The sequence below is a fragment of the Carcharodon carcharias genome, chromosome 20 (assembly GCF_017639515.1).
Source record: "Carcharodon carcharias isolate sCarCar2 chromosome 20, sCarCar2.pri, whole genome shotgun sequence".
Taxonomy (NCBI): domain Eukaryota; kingdom Metazoa; phylum Chordata; class Chondrichthyes; order Lamniformes; family Lamnidae; genus Carcharodon; species Carcharodon carcharias.
Window position 1 is genome coordinate 45,256,308 of NC_054486.1, and position 24,535 is coordinate 45,280,842.

General features: G+C 43.9%; 1 protein-coding gene across 4 annotated transcripts in view; it reads right to left on the bottom strand.

The window, feature by feature from the left end:
* The window catches only part of sptssa (serine palmitoyltransferase, small subunit A), a 38,726-nt gene extending 15,073 nt beyond the window's left edge, over window positions 1-23,653 (bottom strand). The window contains exon 1 of one of the 4 annotated variants that reach the window (XM_041215137.1): window positions 23,587-23,653. The gene's annotated coding sequence lies outside the window, so the exon portion shown is untranslated. Of the gene's footprint in view, window positions 1-23,390 lie in introns of all 4 variants that reach the window. The other 3 variants (XM_041215135.1, XM_041215138.1, XM_041215136.1) reach the window with 3 other exon arrangements.
* Between the last annotated feature and the right edge of the window lie 882 nt (window positions 23,654-24,535).

The window sequence follows — 24,535 nt, forward strand, 5'->3', positions numbered from 1 at the left end:
GAGACAGAGAGCAGGGCGGGGGGGAGACAGAGAGCAGGGCGGGGGGAGACAGAGAGCAGGGCGGGGGGAGACAGAGAGCAGGGCGGGGGGAGACAGAGAGCAGGGCGGGGGGAGACAGAGAGCAGGGCGGGGGGAGACAGAGAGCAGGGCGGGGGGAGACAGAGAGCAGGGCGGGGGGAGACAGAGAGCAGGGCGGGGGAGACAGAGAGCAGGGCGGGGGAGACAGAGAGCAGGGCGGGGGGAGACAGAGAGCAGGGCGGGGGGAGACAGAGAGCAGGGCGGGGGGAGACAGAGAGCAGGGCGGGGGGAGACAGAGAGCAGGGCGGGGGGAGACAGAGAGCAGGGCGGGGGAGACAGAGAGCAGGGCGGGGGGAGACAGAGAGCAGGGCGGGGGGAGACAGAGAGCAGGGCGGGGGGAGACAGAGAGCAGGGCGGGGGAGACAGAGAGCAGGGCGGGGGAGACAGAGAGCAGGGCGGGGGGAGACAGAGAGCAGGGCGGGGGGAGACAGAGAGCAGGGCGGGGGAGACAGAGAGCAGGGCGGGGGGAGACAGAGAGCAGGGCGGGGGAGACAGAGAGCAGGGCGGGGGAGACAGAGAGCAGGGCGGGGGGAGACAGAGAGCAGGGCGGGGGGAGACAGAGAGCAGGGCGGGGGAGACAGAGAGCAGGGCGGGGGAGACAGAGAGCAGGGCGGGGGGAGACAGAGAGCAGGGCGGGGGGAGACAGAGAGCAGGGCGGGGGGAGACAGAGAGCAGGGCGGGGGGAGACAGAGAGCAGGGCGGGGGGAGACAGAGAGCAGGGCGGGGGGAGACAGAGAGCAGGGCGGGGGAGACAGAGAGCAGGGCGGGGGGAGACAGAGAGCAGGGCGGGGGGAGACAGAGAGCAGGGCGGGGGAGACAGAGAGCAGGGCGGGGGGAGACAGAGAGCAGGGCGGGGGAGACAGAGAGCAGGGCGGGGGAGACAGAGAGCAGGGCGGGGGGAGACAGAGAGCAGGGCGGGGGGAGACAGAGAGCAGGGCGGGGGGAGACAGAGAGCAGGGCGGGGGAGACAGAGAGCAGGCGGGGGAGACAGAGAGCAGGGCGGGGGGAGACAGAGAGCAGGGCGGGGGAGACAGAGAGCAGGGCGGGGGAGACAGAGAGCAGGGCGGGGGAGACAGAGAGCAGGGCGGGGGAGACAGAGAGCAGGGCGGGGGGAGACAGAGAGCAGGGCGGGGGGAGACAGAGAGCAGGGCGGGGAGAGAAAGGAGCGGGCGGGGAGGAGAGAGAGAGAGGGAGGGAGTAGAGAGGAGCGAGGGGGAGAGAGAAGAGAGAGGGCGGGAGGAAAAGAGAGGGAGGGAGGGAGGGAAGGAGGAGGGAGAAAGAGAGGGAGGGAGGGAGGGAGGGAGGGAGGGAGGGAGGGAGGAAGAGAGGGAGGGAGGAAGAAAGAGAGGGAGGGAGGAAGAAAGAGAGGGAGGGAGGAAGAAAGAGAGGGAGGGAGGGAGAAAGAGAGGGAGGGAGGGAGAAAGAGAGGGAGGGAGGGAGAAAGAGAGGGAGGGAGGGAGAAAGAGAGAGAGGGAGGGAGAAAGAGGGAGGGAGGGAGAAAGAGAGGGAGTGAGGGAGAAAGAGAGGGAGGGAGGGAGAAAGAGAGGGAGGGAGGGAGAAAGAGGGAGGGAGGGAGAAAGAGGGAGGGAGGGAGAAAGAGGGAGGGAGGAAGAGGGAGGGAGGGAGAAAGAGAGGGAAGGAGTAGAAAGAGGGAGGGAGGAGAAAGAGAGGGAGGGAGGAGAAAGAGAGAGAGGGTGGAGAAAGGGAAGGAGGTAGGAGGGAGGAGGGAGGGGGGAGGGAGGGGGGAGGGAGGGAGGAGGGAGGGAGGGAGGGAGGAGGGAGGGAGGAGAGAGAGAGGGAGGAGTGTGAGGGAGGAGAGAGAGGGAGGAGAGAGAGGGAGGAGGAGAGAGGGAGGGAGGAGAGAGGGAGGGAGGAGAAAGGAGGGAGGAGAAAGGAGGGAGGAGAAAGAGAGGGAGGGAGGAGAAAGAGAGGGAGGGAGGAGAAAGAGAGGGAGGGAGGAGAAAGAGAGGGAGGGAGGAGAAAGAGAGGGAGGGAGGAGAAAGAGAGGGAGGGAGGAGCAAGTGTAAGAAAAGGAATCGAGAGAGAGGCAAAAGAAAGTTAGAATAAATTTCGAACAATAATTAAAATTTGAAGGAATGACACTTGTCAAAGTTAATTTTCAGTGCCAGAGAAGTTGTTGAACAGTAATTAAGACATAGCACACCTTTTAAAATTCACTTACATATGCTCCAACTTGAGCCTTAGATTAATGGTTTGCAATTCAGCAAGTGGAATATGACTGTGCAAGATTTGGGAAGATGTGGTAAATCAAAGCGTGGAGCCACGGCAAGAGAAGAAGGTACTAATATGGGAAATGATAAACAGACCGTGACAGGATGGGGCAAATCTAAGAGTAAATCAGCAGATAAGGCTAGAAATTACAAAAATAATCAAAGGACAAAATTAAAGGCTCTGTAACTGAATGCATATAGCATTCTATGCAAAACAAATTAACTTATAGTGCAAATAGAAATAAGTAAGTACGATCTGATAGCCATTGCAGAGACATGGCTGCAGGATACCATAGATTAGGGCCTGAATATTGAAGGTTATATGACATTTAGGAAGGACAGGAAGCTAGGAAAAGATGGGAGGGGTGGCTCTGTTAATTAATGATGGTAATCGCACAGTACAGAGGGACTGATCTCAGTTCAGGAAAGCAGGATGTTTGGGTAGAGATGACCAATGATAAAGGCATGGAGTTACTTGTGGAACTTGTGGATAGGCCCCCTAACGGTAATCATATGGTAGGCCAGTATATAAAGAAGAAATAACGGGAGCTTGTCAAAAAGGTACAGCGATAATCATGGGAGATTTTAATCTACATATAGGCTGGAAAAATCAGTCGGGCAAAGGTAGCCTAGATGAGGAGGTCATATAATGTTATTGGGGTAGTTTCTTAGAACAGCACATTCTGACGCTAATCAGAGAGCAGACTATACTAGACCTGCTACTGCGCAACAAGAAAGGATTAAATAATGACCTCATGGTGAAGGCACCCCGAGGTAGCAGCGATCATATGATGATTGAATTTTATAATTAGTTTGAGGGACAGAAGAGTGGGTCTAAGACTAGTACTTTAAACTTAAATAAGGGCAATTGTGAGAGCATGAAAGCAGAGCTAGCTAGTGAACTGGCAAATTTGGTTACGGGATAGGTCAAAGAGATGCAGTGGCAGACATTTAAAGGGATATTTCAGAATACACAGAATATATAAATTCCAACAAGAAAGAAAAATTCCAAGGGGAGGACCCACCATCTGTGGTTAATGAAAACTATTAAAGATAGTGTCAAACAGAGAAAAAGTATATCATTGTGCAAAGATGGGTGGCAGGTCAGAAGATTGGACATAATATAAAAGACAGCAAAGAATGACTAAAAGATTATTAAGGAGGGAAAAATTAGATGAGATAAAGCTAGCTAGAAATATAAAGACAGATAGTAAGGTTGTACAGGTACTTTAAAAAGAGTTAACAAAGTGAGCACTTGTCCTATAAAAAGTGAGTCTGGGAATTAATAATGGGAAAAAAGGTGATGGCAGATGTATTTTGCAATAGTGTTCAGGATAGAGAACACAAGTAACATCCCAGAAATAGCTGTAAATCAAGAAATGGAAGAGAGAGAGGAACTCAAGAAAATTACAATCAGAGAAGTGGTACTGAGCAAACTGTTGGAGCTGCGGGCTGACAGGTCGCTGGGGCCCAATGGACTTCATCCTAGGGTCTTAAAAGTGTTTAGTGATTTAGTTGATGCATTGGTTTTAATTTTCCAAAATTCCCTAGATTTGGAGAAGGTTCCATTAGATTGGAAAATAGCAAATCTAACTCCTTTATTCAAAAAGGGAGGGAGGCAGAAAGCAGGAAACTACAGGCCAGTTAGCTTAATATTTCATAGGGAAAATGTTAGAAGGTATTATTAAAGAGATTATAGCAAGGCACTTAAATAAATTCAAGGTAATCAGGCAGAGTCAACATGGTTTTGAGAGGGGGAAACCATGTTTAACCAATTTATTGAAGTCCTTTGAAGTAGTAACACGTGCTGTGGATAAAGGGAAACCAGTGGATGTACTGTACTTAGATTTCCAGAAGGCATTTAATAAGATGCCACATCAAAGATTATTGCGGAAAATAAAAGCTCATGGTGCAGAGAGTAACATATTGGCATGGATAGAAGATTGGCTAGCTAACAGGGTACAAAGTAGGCTTAAATGGGTCATTTTCTGGCTGGCAAGATGTAACAAGCGGTATGTCACAGGGATCAGTGCTGGGGCCTCAACTTTTTACAATTTATATAAAGGATTTGGACGAAGGGGCCAAAGGTATGGTGGCTATATTTGCTGATAACACAATGATAGGTAAGAAAGTAAGTTGTGTAAAGGATATAAGGAGGCTACAAAGGGATATAGATAGGTTAAGTGAGTGGGAAAAGACATGGCAAATGGAGTATAAAGTGGGAAATGTGAAATTGTCTATTTTGGCAGGAAGAATAAAAAAGCATATTATCTAAATGGTGAGAGAGTACAGAGCTCTGAGATGCAGAGGGATCTGGGTGTCCTAGTGCATGAATCACAAAAGATTAGTATGCAGGTACAGCAAGTAATTAGGAAAGGTAGTAGAAGAGTTGGTTCATTGCAAGGAAAATTGAATACAAAAGTAGGGAGGTTATGCTTCAGTTCTACAGGACATTAGTGAGACCACAAATGGAGTATTATGTACCGTACTGGTCTCCTCATTTAAGGAAGGATGTAAATGTTTTGGAATCAGTTCAAAGGAGGCTTAAGGCTAACACCTGGAATGGGCAAGTGGTGGACAGGTTAGGCTTGTTTCCACTAGAGTTTAGAAGAGTTAGAGGCCACTCGATTGAAACATAAGATCCTGAGGGTTCTTCACAGGGTGGATGTGAAAAGGATGTTTGTTCTTGTGGGTGAATCTAGAACTAGGGGTCACTGTTTAAAAATAAGGGGTCGCCCATTTAAGACAGAGATGAGGAGAACTTTTTTCCTCTCAGAGGGTTGAGAGTCTTTGGAACTCTCTTCCTCAAAAGGCGGTGCAAGCAAAGTCTTTAAATATTTTTAAGGCAAGGGTCGATTGATTCTTGATAAGCAAGGGGGTGAAAGGTTATTTGGGGTAGGCAGAAATGTGGAGTTGAGGTTACATTCAGATCAGCCATGATCTTATTGAAAGGCGGAGCCAGCTCAAGAGACCAAGTGGCCTACTCCTGCTTCTAATTTATATATTCATGTGTAAGACTGTATGGAAATGAATTTTTTTCACAATTCCAAGATTATTTTTTAAAAATAGATTATCGACATGTCATTAGCTAATCTGCCTTAATTCAGAAATTATATAATTTTTGTTCACAAGATAGTGAAATCTTAGTCATTCGTGAACTTTGGTATCAAGCTAATAGCTGGGTTTTTCACTTCATGTCTGCCGTTTGTTTTTGGCAGAACTGGGGCAAGCCAAGACAGAAAGGATATTGCTGCATTCCCTCTTCCCTGCTGTTTTCCACAGGCCAGATATGGCAGCAAAAACTATATCTGTCAGGACATGGACAGGTGTATGCTAAAGACATGCAGTAGAAGGAAACACAGCCATAGCCATCTTTCTATCCATCTGCACTGCAGGATCACTGGATGCAGAGGCGGCCCATTTCACCACAAAATGACAACAAAACAAGCAGTGTGATAAAACTGGAAGAGTGTCTGTGCAAGTGTTTCCAGAAGATGGCCCTGAACAGAAGAGTTTCTTGAAAAATGTACACACTATTTCCAGACAACAATCTTTTTTGCAATCCTCTTCAGATGTCCCCAGCATCACAGATGCCGGTCTTTAGCCAACTCGATTCACTCCACATGACATCAAGAAATGGCTGAAGGCCCTGGACACTGCAAAGGCTATGGGCCCTGGCAATATTCCGGCAATACTACTGACGACTTCAGTTCCAGAACTTGCTGCACCCCTAGCCAAGCTGTTCCAGTACAGCTACAACATCGGCATCTACCTGCCATTGCAGTAAATTGCCTAGGCATGTCCTGTACACAAAAAGCAGGACAAATCCAACCCAACCAATTACCGCCCCATCACTCTATTCTCAATCATCGGTAAAATAAGGGAAGGGGTCAGCAACAGGGCTACCAAGCAGCATTTGCTTAGCAATATGTGGCTTTCTATCCCATCATCTAAGGATGAATAGTTAAGGCCCCAATTCCTATGGATGCATAGTCACATCCTGCCAATTATCCCTACTCTGTCTCCTGCTGCTCAGCCTGTTCCTACGTGCAAAGAGTAGACACATGCTCATGAGCAGGAAAAGGAAGGGCATTCAAAGCTAGAACTCACTGGACGACCAATGATATAAAAATGAAAATTAAACAAAAAAAAGACCTTTGACAAAAATAAAATACACATATAGTAGAGAATCAAACTGAATGCAGAAAGCACAAAGATGAACCAAAAAGCAAACAAGAGGTTCAAGGAAAGAATATGGGAATAGATTAGTGGCTAATATAAAAGGGAACCTAAAAGTCTTTTACGAACATATAAATAGTAAAAGGGTATTCAAAGGAAAGGTGGTGCTGATTAGAGACCAAAAAGGTATCTAGTGAAGACAGAGGGTATGGTTCAGCTATTAAATGAGTACTTTGCATCTGTTTTCACTAGAGAAGAGGATGCTATCAATGTTGCTATAAAGGAAGAGGTAGTAACAAATACTGAATAGGATAAAAATTGAGAGAGGTATTTAAATGGTCAGTTGTACTCAAAATAGAAAGAAGTTACCGATGCGATGGGATGCACCCAAGCTTACAAATGGAAGGAAGGAGGAAATTGCAGACGCTCTAATCACTATTTTCCAATCCTCCTTAGATATAGGTGATGCCAGAGGACTAGAGGATTGTAAATGTTCCATCTCTCGAAGAAAAGCGACAGGGATAATGCCAGCGACTAAAGATCAGTCAGCCCAACTTTGATGGTAGGGAAACTTTTACAGGCAGTAAACCAAGACAAAATTAATGGGCAAATAGAAAAGTTTGGGGAAATAAATGAAAGTCGGTATAAATTCATTAAAGGCAAATCAAGTTTCACTAATTTGACAGTTATTTGATTTTGGTTGCCTCACATCCTTTAAAAAGTACCTAGATGAGCACTTGGCACGTCATAATGGTCAAGGCTATGGGCCAAATGCTGGTAAATGGGACTGGGTAGGTAGGTCAGATGTTTCTCACGTGTCAGTGCAGACTCGATGGGTCCAAGGGCCCCTTCTACACTGAGAGATTCTGTGAAGTAACAGCAAGGGTTGATCAGGGTATGTTGGTTGATGTGTATATGAACTTTCAAAAGATGCTTTGATAAATGACTCTATAAACAGACTTCATCAAAATTAAAGCCCATGGATTTAAAGGGACAGTGACACCATGGATATAAGATCATAGGAAATAGGAGCTGGAGGAGGCCATTTGGCTCCTTAAGCCTGCTCTACCATTCACTAAGATGGCTGATCAGATCGTAGCCTTGGCTCCACTTTTCTGCCTGTTCACCATAACTCTTGACTCCCTTGTGGATCAAAGATCTGTCTATCTCAGTCTTGAATTAATGATCTAGATCTTGTTGTGCAGGGGAAAATTTCAAAGTTTGCGGGTGATACAAAGCTTGGGAGTGTTGTGAACTACAAGGGGGACAGTGTGGAACTTTAAGAGGACATAGGCAAGTTGGTGGAGTGGACAGATGGTTGGAAGATGAAGTTTAATGCAGAGAAGTGCGATTTGATGCATTTTGGTAGGAAGAACATGGACAGACAATATAAAACAAGGGGTGAAATTCTGAAGTGGGTGCAGGAGACCACCAACCTGGGCGTATATGGGCATGGATCATTGAAGGTGGCAGGACAGGTGGAGAGAGCAGTTAATAAAGCATACAGTATCCTGGGCTTTATTAATAGGGGCATAGCGTACAAGAGCAGGGAGGTTATGCTGAATTTATATAAGACACTCATTAGACCTCAGCTGGAACAGTGTGTACAGTTCTGGGCGCCACACTATAGGAAGGATGTGAACACATTGGAGGGAGTGCAGAAGAGATTTACAAGAATGGTTCCTGGGATGAGAAATTTTAGCTATGAGGATAGATTGGAGAGGTTGGGACTGTTCTCCTTGGATAGGAGGCAGCTAAGAGGAGATTTGATAGCCATGTTCAAAATCATGAGAGGCCTGGACAGAGTAGAGAAACTGCTCCTGCTCATAAAAGGATCAAGAACTAGAGGGCACAGATTTAAAGTGATTTGCAAAAGAAGTAAATGTGATGTGAGAAAAAACTTCTTCACACGAGTCATTCGGGTCTGGAATGCACTGCCTGGAAGTGTGGTGGAGGCATGTTTAATTGAGGCATTCAAGAGGGCATTAGATGGTTATCTGAATAGAAACAATGTGCAGGGGTACGGGGAAAAGGCAGGCCAATGGCATTAGGTCATAACGCTCATTTGGAGAGACAGTGTAGACACGATGGGTCGAATGGCCGCCTCCTGTGCCACTAAAATTCTGTGGTTCTGTGAATATATTCAATGACCCAGCCTCCACTGCTCTCTGGGGTAGAGTGCTCCAAAGATTAATGACTCTCAGAGAGAAGTAATTCCTTTTCATCTCCATCTTAAATGGCAGACTCCTTATTTTGAAACTGTGCCCCACTGCCACCTGCCCCCAGTTCTAGATTCCCCCATGAGGGGAAATATTCTCTCAGCATCTACTCTGTCAAGCCCCCTCAGAATCTGCTATTTTCAATAAGATCACCTCTGATTCTTCTAAAATCCAATGAGTATAGGCCCAACCTGCTCAACCCTTCCTCATAAGACAATACCTTTATCCCTGGAATCAACCCAGTGAACCTTCTCTGAACTGCTTCCAACACAACTATACCCCTCCTTAAGTGTAAGAGACCAAATCTGTACAGCTTTCTAGGTGTGGTCTCACCAACGTGCTGTCCAAGCACACATGTATCAGGACTTCCCTACTTTTATACACCATCCCCCCTTGCAATAAAGGCCAACATTCCATTTGCCTTAATTACTTGCTATACCTGCATGCAAACTTTTTATGATTCATGTTCAAGGACATCCAGATTTCTTGCTATCACAGCATTCTGCAGTCTCTCTCCATTTATAATATGCTGCTTTTCAATTGTTCCTGCCAAAGTAAATAACCTCACATTTCCCACATTATATTTTTTTCCCACTCAATTAACCTAAATGTCTCTTTGTAGACTCTGTCCTCCTCACAACTTGCTTTCCTCCTCTTTGTATAGTCATCAGATTTGGCTACAATACACTCTGTCCCTTCATCCAAGTCATTAATATAAATTTTAAATAATTGAGGCCCCAGACTGAGCCCTTTTCATTCCACTAGTTACAATTTGCCAACCTGAAAATGACCCATTTATCCCCACTCTGTTTCCTGTTAGGTGGCCAATGCTCTAACCATGCTAATTCATTACCCGCTACACCATGAGTTCTTATCGTGCCTATTAACCTTTTATGTGGCACCTTATCGAATACCTTTTGGAAATCCAAAAACACATCATCTACTGGTTCCCCTTTATCCACCTTGCCGATTACATCCTCCCAGGAACATAGGAACAGGAGTAGACCATTCGGCCTGTCAAGCCTGCTCCACCATTCAACTGGATCATGGCTGATCTTCTACCTCAATGGCACTTTCTTCTACCTCAATGCCACTTTCCCATACTATCTCTATATTGCTTGATGTCATTGGTCTCCAGAAATCTATCGATTCCTGTCTTGAACATGCTCGATGATCAAGCATCCACAGTCCTATGGGGTACAGGATTCCAAAGATTCACCACCTGAGTGAAGAAATTCCTCATCTAAGTCTTATTCTGAGACTATACCCCCTGATTTTAGACTCGCCAGCCAGGGAAAACATTTTATATATATCCACCCTGTCATGTCCTGTTTTCTAAGTTTCAATGAGGTCATCCCTCATTCTTCGAAACTCTAATACATTTGTCAAACATGAGGTTTTCCTTTCATAAAACCATGTTGACTGCCTGATTGTATTATAATTTTCCAAATGTCCTACTACTTTCTTTACAATAGATTCCAGCATTTTTCCAATGACAGATGTTAAGCTAAATGGCCTACAGTTTACTGCCTTCTGTCTCCCTCTTGAATGTTTTCCAATCCACCAGGATTTTTCCAGAATCTGGAGAATTCTGGAAGATTACATCCAATGCATCTACTATCACTGCAGATCTTTGGAAACAGAATTAGAATATATGAAATAGGAGCAGGAGTACCAAACAACATCTCAAGTCTGTTCCATCATTCAATACTATAATGGCTGATATTCAGATTAATTCCACTTTCCAGCTGCTCTCTATATCCCTCGGTTTCGAGAGACCAAAGATCTGTATCAGCCATAAATATATGTAACGATGGAGCTTCTACAACCCTCTAAGATAAAGCATTCTAAAGATTCACAACCCTCTGAGTGAAAAAATTTCTCCTAATCTCAGTCAAAAATGATCAATCCCTTATCCTGACACTGTGCACTTGTTGTAGATTCGCTAGCCAGGGGAGACAACATCCCTGTCTACCCCTGTCAGAATCTTGTATCTTTCAATTAGGTCATTTCTCATTCTTCTAAACTCCAGAGAATATAGATCCAATTTATTGTGTCTCATCCAAAGACAACTCTCCAAGCTCAGGAACCAATATAGTGAACCTTCATTGTACTGTCTCAAAGGTAAGTATATCCTTCCTTAGATATGGAGACCAACATTGCACATGGTGTTCCAGTTGTGGTCTCGCCCAAGCCCTGTACAATTGTACAATCCACCTTCTTGTAATCCAATCCCCTTGCAATAAAGCCCAACATGCCATTTGCCCTCCTAATTGCTTGTTGCACTTGCATGCTGACTTTTTCTTGTACAAGTTCACCCAAGTCCCTCTGACATCAACATTTACAACTTTCCCACCTTTAAAAAAACATTCTGCTTTTCAATTCTTATGAGCAAAGTGAATAACCTCTCACTTCCCCACATTATACGCCATTTACCATCTTTTATCCCATTAACTTAACCTGTCCATATCTCTTTGCAGCCTGTTTCCTCCTCATAGCTCACATTCCCACCTTGCTTTGTATCATCAACAAACTTAGATACATTAATGACTTAGACAAAGTGACGGAGACTAATGTAGATTGTAAATAAGCCAGGCCCTGGCATTGATCCTTGCGACACTCCAATAGGCGCAGCCTACCAACCTGAGAATGTCTTACTTATCCTTGTGCTTCCTGTCCATTAACCAATCCTCTAACCATACCCACAACTCCATACTACATCTAATGGTTCTCCTTCATCTTCCTTACTGGTTACATCCTCAAAAATCTCTAAGAGAATTGCTAAACACCATTTCCCTTTCGTAAAACCATGTTGACTCTGTCTGATCATACAATGGTTTTCTAAATGCACAGTTAAGACTTCCTTAATAATAGATTCCAGCACTTTTCCAATAATTGATGTCAAGCTAACTGGCCTGTAGTCTCCCATTTTTTCTCTCCTTCCTTTTCTGAATAGAGGTGTTACATTTGCTTTCAATCCACTGGGACCGTTCTGGAATCCAGGGAATTTTAGACAATCAAAGCCAACGCATCTACTATCTCTGCAGCTGCCTCATTTAGAACCCTAGGATGTAGGCCATCAGGTCCCAGGGATTGTCAGATTTTTATTCCTTAAGTTTTTCTAATACTTTTTGTCTGCTGAAATTAATTATCTTAACTTCCTCACTTCATTAGCCCCTATGTTGCCTTCCATTTCTGGGATATAATTGTGGCTTCTACTGTAAAGATAGGCACAATTTTTATTTATTCTTTGGTAGGATGTGCACGTCTGTGGCAAGGCCAGCATTTGTTGCCCATCCCTAATTGCCCTTGAAATGAGTGTCTTACTAGGCAACTTCAGAAGGCAGTTAAGAATCAACCATATTTCTGTGGATCTGGAGTCACGTGTAGGCCAGACCAGGTAAAGATTGCAGATTTACTTCCCTAAAGGACATTAGTGATCCAGATGAGCTTTTACAACAATCTATGATAATTTCATGGCCACCTTTAATTTAATTTAAACTAACTGAATTTAAATTCCACCAAGTGCCATGGTGGGATCTGAACCCATGTCCTCAGAGCATTAGCCAGGGTCTCTGGGTCACTATGCCACCATCTCCCCAACTTCAACTTCTCTGTCATTTCCTCACTCCCCAAGATAATTTCTCCTGTCTCTGTTTCTATGGGGCCAATGTTTATTTTAGCTACTCTTGTTACAAACTTGTAAAAGCTCTTTAATCTGTTTCTATATTTTCTATATTCCTGGCTAGTTTACTCTCATATTCTATTTTTCCCTTTTTATCAACTTTTCCGTGGCCCTTTGCTGGTTTCAAAAACAATCTTAATCCTCAGACTTACTACTATTCTTCGCAACATTATAGCCTCTTTTTTTCATCTAATACTATCCTTAACCTTCTTAGTGAGCCGTGGATGGGTCTTTCTGGCTGAGTTTTTGTTTTCAATGCACTGTATTTTTGTTGAACATTTTGAATTGTTTCTTTAAATGTTTCCCAATGTATATTTACCCCCTTGCCTTTTAATCTGCTTATCCAAAACTTAACCAGCTTTCCTCTCATACTTATGTAATTGGCTTTAAGTTTAAGATTCTTGTTTGTGATTGGGGTACATCACTTTCAAATTTAATATGAATTTAATTGTATTATTTTTTTCCCTAGAAGATTTTACAATAAGATTACTAATTAACCTTGCCTCATTGCACAATAGATCTAAAATAACTTTATCCCTATTTCGTTTGTTTGTTCCACAAAATTGGCATGAAGCATTCTTCAAACTCAGCCTATGGACTTACTTCTGCCAAATAAGTGGTCCAGCCTATACGAAGATTACAGTTGCCCATGATTACTACATTGCCTTTGTTACAAGCTCCAATAATTTCTTGCTCAATGCTCTGTGCAATGGTATAACTATTAGGTAGCCTAAAAACTATTCCCAACACCATTTTCTGACCCTTGTTATTCCAAATCACCACCCATACTGATTCTATTTCCTGATCTTCTGATTGAAGATGCTTTCTCTCTACTGTCCTTATGTCATCCTTTATTAACAGGGCTACTCCTCCTTTTCCACTGTCTTTTTGAAATGTGTACCCTGCAATATTTATTTCCCAACCGTGGCCACCTAGTAACTATTTCTCTATGTTGGCAAATAGATAGAACCATAGAAAAGTTACGGTGGAGAAACAGACCATTCAGCTCATTCATGTCTACACCAGCCAAAAAGAAAGGAAATAAGAAACGAGCTGCTCATTTTTAACACTACTTTTCAGTACCTGGTCCATAGCCTTGCAGTTTGCAGCACTTAAGGTGCAGATCCAGTGACCTTTTAATTAATTTAAGCGTTTCAGCCTCAACCACCAATTTAGGCAGTGAATTCTACATGCTCACCACCCTCTAGGTGAAAAAGTATATCCTCATGTCCCCTCTAATCCTTCTACCAATCGCCTTAAATCTGTGCCCCTGGTAATTGACCCCTCAGCTAGGGGAAACAGGTCTTTCCTGTCTACTCTATCTAGGTCCCTCATCATTTTGTACACCTCAATTAGGTCACCCCTCAGCCTCCTCTGTTCTAAGGAAAACAACCCTAGCCTATCCAATCTTTCCTCATAGTTGCAAATTTCCAGCCCCAGTGACATTCTTGTAAATCTCCTCTGTAATCTCTCCATAGCAATTATGTCCTTCCTGTAGTGTGGTGACCAGAACTGTATACAAAATTCCAGCTGTGGCCTAACCAACATTTTATACAGTTCCATTCTTACCTCCTGCTTTTGTATCCAATACCTTATCCAATAAAGGAAAGCATTCCAAATGCTTTCTCTATTATCTTATCCACCAATCCTGCCACCTTCAGGAACCTGTGGACATGCACTCCAATTCCTCCACCCCTCTCAACATCGTCCCTTGCTTTTTTTGCTCTCCCCAAATGCATTACTTCACACTTTCCGATTGAATTCCATTTGCCATTTTTCTGCCCACTCAACCAAACCATTGAAATCATTCTGGAGTCAACAGCTATCCTCCTCACAATCGACTACACGGCCAAGTTTTGTGTCATCTGTAAATTTCCCAATCATGCCTCCCACATTTAAGTCTAAATCATTAATATATACAACAAAGAGCAAGGGTCCCAACACTGAGTTCTGTGGGATACCACTGGAAACCGCTTTCCAAGCGCAAAACATCCATCGGCCATTACCTTTTGTTTCCTGTCACTGAGCCATTTAGGATCCAACTCGCCACCCTTCCCTCTATCCCATGGGATCTCACTCTTCTGACCAGTCTGCCATGTGGGACCTTGTCAAATGCCTTACTAAAATCCACGTAGACAACCTCTGCTACACTACTCTCATCAATCCTCCTTGTTACTTCCTCACCCTGTGCTTTCTCTACTCCTCTAGGTTTTCTATAGTATTAAGCTTCTTGTCACTGTCATAAGCTTTCTTTTTCTGCTTTATCTTACTCTGTATGCTTCTGGATACTCAGGGGGCTCTAGATTTGGCAGTACCACCCTTTTTCTTTGTGGGTACATGTCTACACTGTGCCCGCAGAATCTCACTTTCCAATGCCTCCCACTGATTTGATACAGTTTTCCCTTTTAGTAGCTGTATCCAGTCCACTTTCGCCAGTTCACTTCTCAGCTTTGTAAAATTTCTCTTCCCCTAATTTAGAACTTTCACTCCTATTCTATCATAATGATGCTAAATGATGACCATAATGATGGTCGCCATCTCCAAAATAGTCCCCCACTGCTACTTTATCCACTTTTCCAGCTTCATTTCCTAAGACTAAGTCTAGAATTGCACTCCCTCTCACTGAGCTTGTTAGGTGCTAGCTGAAAAAGTTCCCTTGATTGCAGTTCAAAAATTTTGTGCCCTCTGTGTCCTTCACACTGCTTGTATCCCAACTGACATTAGGATAGTTGAAGTCTCCAACTATTATTGCCTTATTGTTTTTTCACTCAGAAATTTATCTACATATTTGCTCTTCTAACTCCCTTCCACTATTTGGGGGGTCTATAGTACACTCCTAGCAATGCAGGTGCCCCTTTTTTTATTTCTGAGCTAAACCCATATGGCCTCATTTGATGCTTCATTCAGTATATCATCCCTTCTCACAGCTGTAACTGTTTCTTTAATCAATAATGCTACACCCCCACCTTTTTTATTCCCCCTTTATCCTGCCTGAAAATTCTATATCCAGGCATGTTGAGATGCCATTTTTGCCCCTCTTTTAAGCCAAGTTTCCATTATAGCAATGATTTCATGCTGCCATGTGTCCACCTGTACCCTCAGTTCATCAGCTTTATTTGCTATACTCTTTGAAGTTACATGTACACCTTTTAACACTGCCAAATTCATGTGCTGTACACTTTTTAACCTGTGCTTCTTCTGTCTTTCAGAGTCGCTCACTAATTCTCCACCCCCCATTCCCTTTCTGAATTTGCCCTCAGGTTCCCAGCATCCTGCCAATCTAGTTTAACCCCCCCTTCCCTCCTCCCCACTTCCCCCCCCTCCCTCCCCCTTCCCCCCCTCCCCCCACCGACACTAGTAAATCTCCCTGTGAGGATATTCGTCCCAGTCTTGTTCAGGTGTAGGCCTTCCGGTTTGTACAGATCTCACCTTCCCCAAAACTAGTCCCAATGCCTCTGAAATCTGATGTCCCCCTTCTGCACCAGCTTTCTAGCCATGTGTTTATTCACTCAATTCTCCTATTTCTATATTCGCTTGCACGTGGGACTGGAAGTAATCCTGAGATTACTGTTTGAAGTCCAGACCTCTGTCTGAACACCCTCTCGCAGAAAATGTCCTGCAGCCGCTCCGTGATATTGTTGACCCTGGCACCAGGGAGGCAACATACCGTGCATGAGTCACGTCTATGGTCACAGATACGCCTGTCTGTTCCCCTAACAAATCCCCTATCACTTCTGCTCTTGCCCTCTTCTTCCTCCCCTCCTGTACAGCAGAGGGGTCTGTGGTGCCACAAACGTGGCTCTGATTGCACACCTCCAAGGAACCAACGCCCAGTATCCAAAATGGAAAACCGATTGGCGAGCAGGACTCCAGGGAACTCCTGCACTACCTGCCCAGTTCTCTTGGACTGCCTCCAGGCTCCTAAGTTGCGGTGTGACCACCTCTCTGAAGAAGCTATGCACGTAGCCCTCAGCCTCGCAGACGCGCCACAGTGACCCCAGCCATCTCTCTCGAGCTCTGAAACTCAGAGCTCTAGGTTCTGCAGCTGGTGACACTTCCTGTTGTGGTAGCATCCACAACTTCCCATAAATTACAAGGCACACATTCCACACGACCAAGTTGCCCTGTCATGGCTTCAATTTAGCTCCCTTATATTAATTTTATTTTACTTTGGTTTACTTAAACTACTTTATTTTACCTGGCCTTGACTTTAACTTTACTTCCCTATTGCTTGTGTATCTTACTGAAATCTGAGTAGCTCCTTCTTTTAAAAAGAATGTGTTTTCTAAATTCACAGCTACTTGACGAGCCTCCCTAATAGCAGCATCTCACCAAATGAACTATGTTTCTTCTGTGATTCACTCTTGAATGTTTTCAAAACTCAGCCCGCTCATACAGCTTTTTAACTCCTCGTCTCTTGCAGGCTAAGAAGATAAAGAAAAAAAGAGAACCTCCCTCCCCTCCTCATTGAACTCCCTTCTCAACAAACATGCAGTAATTCCACTCTACACCAGTGCACTCCGACAGCATCCACAACTTCCCATAAATTACAGGGCACACATTCCACACGACCAAGTTGCCCTGTCATAGCTTCAATTTAGCTCCCTTATATTAATTTTATTTTACTTTGGTTTACTTAAACTACTTTATTTTACCTGGCCTTGACTTTAACTTTACTTCCCTATTGCTTGTGTATCTTACTGAAATCTGAGTAGCTCCTTCTTTTAAAAAGAATGTGTTTTCTAAATTCACAGCTACTTGACGAGCCTCCCTAACAGCAGCATCTCACCAAATGAACTATGTTTCTTCTGTGATTCACTCTTGAATGTTTTCAAAACTCAGCCCGCTCATACAGCTTTTTAACTCTTCGTCTCTTGCAGGCTAAGAAGATAAAGAAAAAGAAAAGAGAACCTCCCTCCCCTCCTCATTGAACTCCCTTCTCAACAAACATGTAGTAATTCCACTCCACACCAGTGCACTCCGGAGGGTCATGAGGACTCGAAACGTCAACTCTTTTCTTCTCCGCCGATGCTGCCAGACCTGCTGAGTTTTTCCAGATAATTCTGTTTTTGTTTTGGATTTCCAGCATCCGCAGTTTTTTTGTTTTTATTTTTTCCTCTCTATTTATGCCAATGGTTCTTTTACCTTATTGTAAATGCTTCACACAGATAGAGAGTCTTTAATTTTTTTTACTACTATTATTTGCATGGACCTTATTCGCTGATGCACCATTACTTTTAAGTTGTCTGCCTCTTGCTGCCCCATTCACTACACTGTTCAATTGTCTCAACTTTTCTTTTTGAAGTTCAAAACCCCCCTTCACCTGAACCCTCCCTCCACACTCTTTTAAAGTTCTATTCACAGCCCTAGTTATTGGCTACGGGACAAAAAAAAAAGACAGCAGTTATGAACGATGGTTCGGCAAACTGCAAGTATACAGTGGTGGTCCCCAGGGGTCAGTACTGGAACCTCTGTTCTTTTCGTTATACATTAATGACCTGGGCTTGAGTACACAGCGCATAATTTCAAAATGTGCAGATGGCACAAAACTCGGATATGTAGTGAACAATAAGGATAGCAACAGGCCTGAGGAGACCAGACAGTGAAATGGGTAGACACAAGGCAGATGAAATTTAAGCAAGAAATAACAGGTTTTGGTCAGAAAAATAAGGAACAATTATGTAAATTAAATGGTACAATTTTCAAGGGGTGCAAGATAAAGATCAGGGGTATATGTGCACAAATCTTTGAAAGTGGCAGAACAAGTTGAGAAGGCTGTAATTTTTTTAAAAAGCATATGGGATCTGTGGCTTTATTAATAGAGGCATAGAGTAAAAAAAAGCATGTTATTCTAAAGCTCTATAAATCACAGGTTAGGCCACAGCTCAATCTAGACATAGCAATTTAAGAAGGATATCAACTTAGAAAAAGGGTGCAGAAGAGATTTACTGGATTGGTACCAGAGCTGAGAGATTTCAGTCCTATGAAGAGAACGGACAAGCTAGACCTGTTCTCCTGATATCAGGGAAGAGATTTAACAGAAGTGTTCAAAATCAAAGCATTACAGTGGAGTAAATAAGAAGAAACTGTTCCCAAAGGTCACAGATTCAATTGGCAAAAGAACTAAAGGTGACATTAGGAAACTATTTTCTTAAATGCAGCAAGTTGTTGTAATGTGGAATGCGCTGCCTGAAAGGGTGGTGGAAGATGATTCATCATAACTTTCAAAAGGGAATTGGAGAAATACTTAAAGGGAAGATAATTGCAGGGAAATTGCCAGGAAAATTGGACTAATCGGACAGTTCTACCAAAAGGCATGCACAAGCTAAATAGGCTAAATGGATTCATTCATCCATGTCGTATCATTCTACAATTCTATGAACATAATTACGAGGAAATGACCAGCTAACATTCTTGACAAAGTTATCAAACAACAAAATCTACAAACATGTTCTGTTTGAAAATTATATTCTATTAAATTGCATGCCCATACAGTTTTTAAGAGTGATCCTGTCACCCACCCATCATTTTTAACCATCTCTGCGTCAGAGAACTCCCTTAGTAATTTTGTATTTATCATAGCTGGTTACTCGTTTCGTCACATTATGATCTCGTACAATTACTTAATTGATGCACAAGAAATATTCATGGCTGTTGAATTACACTGTACAAAACTAGCAGCATTTCAACATACGTGCATATCTAAAATCTCTAACCACTGTAAGAAGTATTAACTTCATTTTCAAATATAAATATTAATTTATAAAATTCATTAGGATTTTCATTGAGTTATTACTACATAACTAATTCATGTCTGCTCAGTTGGCACAAAATCAGATCACATATCAGTATCTAAAATACCAATTATTTAAATTGATATTTAAAATATTGGTCTATTGAGAGCAAAGAGGCGATATGAGAAAGCTCTGGCTGGTAAAAGTAGGGACAATCCCAAGATATTCTATAAGTATATCAATGGGAAGAGGATAATCAGGGAAAGAGTAGGGACCAAGGGGACAATCTATGGGTGGAGCCAGAGGACATCGGTAGAGTGTTGAACAAATACCTCACATCCATCTTCACCCAAGAGAATGAGGGTGAAGGTATCAAAGTCGGGGAGAGACTGTGAGATTCTTGAGCAAATTGATATACGGAGTGACAAGGTATTGGAGGTGTTGGCAGGCTTAAAAGTGGACAAATCTCCAGGTCCAGATGACTTGTGTCCCAGACTGCTGAGGGAGGCAAGGGAGGAGATCGCAGGGGCTTTGACCAAATTTTTAATTCCTCACCGGCCACAGGGAGGTTCCAGAGTACTGGAGAACAGCTAATGTGGTTCCACTGCTTAAGAAGGGCTGTAGAGATAAGCCAGGGAACTACAGGCCAGTGAGTCTCACGTCAGTGGGAGGGAAACTATCGGAGAAAATTCTGAAGGAGAGGGTCCATCTCCAATTGGAGAGGCAAGGTTTGATCAGGGATAGTCAGCATGGCTTTGTCAGAGGGAAGTCATGCCTAACAAATTTGACTGAATTTTTGAGGAGTTGACCAGGTGTGTAGATGAGGGTAGGACAGTTGATGTAGTTTATATGGATTTCAGCAAAGCTTTTGACAAGGTCCCACATGGGAGGCTTATAAAGAAGGCAAAGGCACATGGGATACAGGGTAATTTGATAAGGTGGATTCAAAATTGGCTTAGCTGTAGAAGACAGAGAGTGATGACAGTAGGATGCTTTAGTGACTGGAAGCCAGTGTCCAGTGGCGTACCACAGGGATCTGTGCTGGGTTCCCTATTATTAGTCACTGGAGGGGGTGCAGAGGAGATTCACCAAGATGTTGCCTGGGATGAAACATTTAAGTTATGAAGAGAGGTTGGATAAACTTGGGTTGTTTTCATTGGAGCAGAGAAGACTGAGGGGTGACCTGATCGAGGTGTACAAGATTATGAGGGGCATGGACAGTGTGGATAGGGAGCAGCTGCTTCCCTTAGTTGAAGGGTCAGCCGCGAGGGGACATAAGTTCAAGTTGAGGGGCAGGAGGTTTAGAGGGGATGTGAGGAAAAACTTTTTTACCCAGAGGGTGATGATGGTCTGGAATGTGCAGCCTGGGAGGGTGGTGGAGGCTGGTTGCCTCACATTCTTTAAAAAGTACCTGGATGAGCATTTGGAACGACATAACATTCAAGGTTATGGGCCGAGTGCTGGTAAATCTGGTTAGGTAGGTCAGGTGTTTCTCACGTGTTGGTGGAGACCTGATGGGCTGAAGGGCCTCTTCCGCACTGTGTGATTCTGTGATATAACTGCTTACAGTAACAGTTTTACATATTTCTTTAACTCATTTTCTTTGAAGTGTGTTTAAACTCGCTGTTTTATGCCCATTACCTTGCTCTCTCCATCCTTTATATACATCAGCCAGTCAACACAGAAATGCTGATATAACTTGGATCTGACTTCCAAATACAGATGTCAAGAACTGATCATGTCTACTAGGATGTCTCACAACATTTCAGCTTTGCACCTGGTTCAGTATAAGACCAGCAAGTTTATGAAATTCTTAATTCCTAATTCCTTGAAACACTTGGACACTTTACAAATGTAGTCAGTCATTTTGTTTGGGAAACACAGGCAGTCCTTTAAGTCAGAAATGGGGGGGGTGGGGTCGGTGGTAGGAGCAGAAAGTGGGAAACTATAGACCAGTTTGCAGTTTGTTTAACGTCTGTCGTTGGGAAGTTGTTGGAATCCATTATTAAGGAATTAGTAATGGGGCATTTGAAAAATCAAAATGCAATCTATCAGAGTCAGCATGATTTTATGAAGAGTAAATCGTGATTGACTAATTTGCTAGAGTTCTTTGAAGATGTGACAAGCAAAGTGGATAATGGGGATCCTGTAGCTCTAGTATATCTGGATTTCCAGAAGGCCTTGATAAGATGCCGCACAAATGATTAATATACAAGATAAGATCACACGGAGTTAGGGGTAATATATTAGCTTGGATAAAGGATTGGCTAACCAACAGAACACAGAGTGTCGGGACAAATGGGTCTTTTTCTGAATGGCAAGCTGTAAAGAGTGGAGTGCCAACAGGATTCGGTCCTTGGGCCCCAACTACTTACAATCTATATTAATGACTTGGATTCCGGGATAGAAGGTGTTATAGCTAAATTTGCAGATGACACCAAAATAGGAGGGAAAGTAAGTTGCAATGAAGAAATAAGAAATTTATAAATGGATATGGACAGGTTAGGGGAATGGGCCAAGATTTGGCAGATTGAGTTTAATGTGGTTAAGTGTGAGGTTATCCATTTTGGTCAGAAGAATAAAAAGGCGACTTATTTAAATTGAGAGAAACTTCAGAATGCTTCAGCACAGAGGGATCTGGATGCCTTCGTGCATGAATCGCTGAAAGCTAGTATGCAGGTGCAGCAGGTAATAAGGAAGACAAATGGAATTTTGGCATTTATTGCTAAAGGAATAGAGTATAAAAATAGGGAAGTTTTGTTACAACTGTGCATGGCATTGGTGAGACCACACCTGGAGTACAGTGCACAGTTTTGGTCCCCTTACTTGAGGAAGGATGTAGTTGCATTGGAAGCGGTTCAGAGGAGGTTCACTAGATTGATTCCAGAGATGTGGGGCTTGTCTTATGAAAAGAGATTGAGCAGTTTAGGCCTATACTCGCTAGAGTTTAGAAGGATGAGAGGAGATCTAATTGAAGTACACAAGATGCTAAAGGGGATAGACAAAGTAGACATCGAGCGGATGTTTCCCCTTCTGGGGCATTCTAGAATGAGGCACCATAGTTTAAGGCTAAGGGGTAGTAGATTTAAATCAGATGAGGGGGAATTACTTTTCTCAAAGTGGTATCTGTGGAATGTGCTATCTCAGAGTGCAATGGATGCCGGGACGCTGAATAAATTTAAGGAAGAGATAGATTTTTCATTTGTAACGGATTGAAAGGTTATGGGGAGAGGGCAGGAAATTGGAGTTGAGGCCGAAATGAGATCAGCCATGATCGTATTGAATGGCGCAGCAGGCTCGAGGGGCTGAATTGCCTACTCCTGCTCCTAGTTCTTATGTTCTTTAGCTCTTAAACCTTAAACAGCCACATAAATCCTTTTGTCCGTGTATTGAGTGAGATAGTCAGAAATATAACTCAAGTCTGCTGGTAACACATCATGCTCTACAGTGCCTTAAATATAACAGTTGTCACTCATTTTATTGCCTCTTCCCTCAGAACATTCAGTACAAATCAGTTGTGACTCACAATTACTCGTTTTTGTTCGAAAAGAATTTCCTCTATACCCCACAGCTAATAGTGACCCACATGTATAACAGCTTTTCTATTTTTAACTATTTGAGACACATGCATACTTCAAGGCCCTCGCACAATTGTATAAAAGTACTCTTCAGTTGGGTTCACATTAAATCAGAAATCTCACCCAACTCAAACATCGATTTACCAAAACGACTGTAGCAAAAGTTACAAAAACATAAAAATGACAGAACAAGTAAAGTCGACGTTTGACTGAAGAAACTCAAGCTCACTGGTCCCCCAAGAGCGTCACAACTCCAGAACATAACAGGGGAAATCTGTCCACCTTCCAGGAAGGAAATCACTGAACAACATGAAGCTCAAGGCATGTGGAGGATGAACTCCTAAATGAATTGCGGCACAAGGAGCAATGGAAAGTGCGATAAAGATCGGATGAGTGCCGATAAACCAGCTCAGCTCCAGACTGTTAGGAGCTGGGGTGGGCCGGGACAGGTGGGGCGGGGGTGGAGCCGAGGGGGTGGGGGGAGCCGAGGGGGGGCCGAGGTGGGGGGCTAAGGGGTATCGGAGTCTGGGGTGTGTGGGTAGGTATGACCCCTGGGATTGGGGGGGGGGGGAGGGTTCTGCCAGGCCCTGGGTTAGTGGGGATGAGGGCTGCCTGACCCCTGGGATTTGGGCAGGGTCGGTCTGATCCTGGATGGGGGCCTCTCTCCCTGGAGTGGGGCCGGTCACCTTTTCTCCGGCACTCGGTACGCGGAACGGAGCCGCGGTCCGCCCGGCCCAACCTGTAGCTCGAAGCCGCCGCCTCACCCAGATCCCGCTCCAATGTGGCCGCCCTCATACAAGCTCTAACTGTCGTCCTGTTGAAAATGCGCCAGACATTAATTACCCGGTTCGCCACCCCCGCCGCCGCTTCTCCTGATCTCACCGAACCGAGCCGCCCCTCCTCCGCCCTGAATCCCGGCTCCGCTCCGGCTCGGCTTCCCGCTCACAGCGCCGCCTCTGATCCGGAGTGAGATCCGCAGCAGGGAAAGGATCTGTTCATTCGGAGCTGGAGAGAAATTAAACTTCAAAAAAAACAAATAAAAACTGTTCACTGAATTCACTAGTACGGGGGGAGGGGGTGTAAATAAAGTGGGAGCTGAACGTGGGAGTGATATATTGTTTATTGGTTTCTTATTTGTTGCTTACAATGTACAGGGTTTAAATTTGAACACTGCTCCTGGGGCTGAGGAGAAAACCTTGCCCAGACTGGTGGATATCCCAATCTCAGTACAAACCCTTCATTCACTCACCATCAACTGTTGCTATTGTTCTCCATTAAAACAAGGATTGTACCTGCTGAGTTTTTCCAGGTAATTCTGTTTTTGTTTTGTATCTTTCAAGTTGCTTCGACCACCTCAATGGCCTTCTCAGGAGAGGCTCAAATCATAAAAATAAAAACAAAAAACTGCAGATGCTGGAAATCCAAAACAAAAACAGACTTACCTGGAAAAACTCAACAGGTCTGGCAGCATCGGCGGAGAAGAAAAGAGTTAACGTTTCGAATCCTCATGACCCTTCGACAGAACTAGGTGAATCCCAGGAAGGGGTGAAATATAAGCTGGTTTAAGGGTGGGGGGGGGGTGGGTTGGTGGGGGGGAGAGAAGTGGAGGGGGGTGGTGTGGTTGTAGGCAAAAGCAGTGATAGAAGCAGATCATCAAAAGATGTCACAGACAACAGAACAAAACAAAAGAACACATAGGTGTCGAAGTTGGTGATATCTAAATGAGTGTGCTAATTAAGAATGGATGGTAGGGCACTCAAGGTATAGCTCTAGTGGGGGTGGGGGGGAGAATAAAAGATTTAAAAATATTTAAAAATAATGGAAATAGATG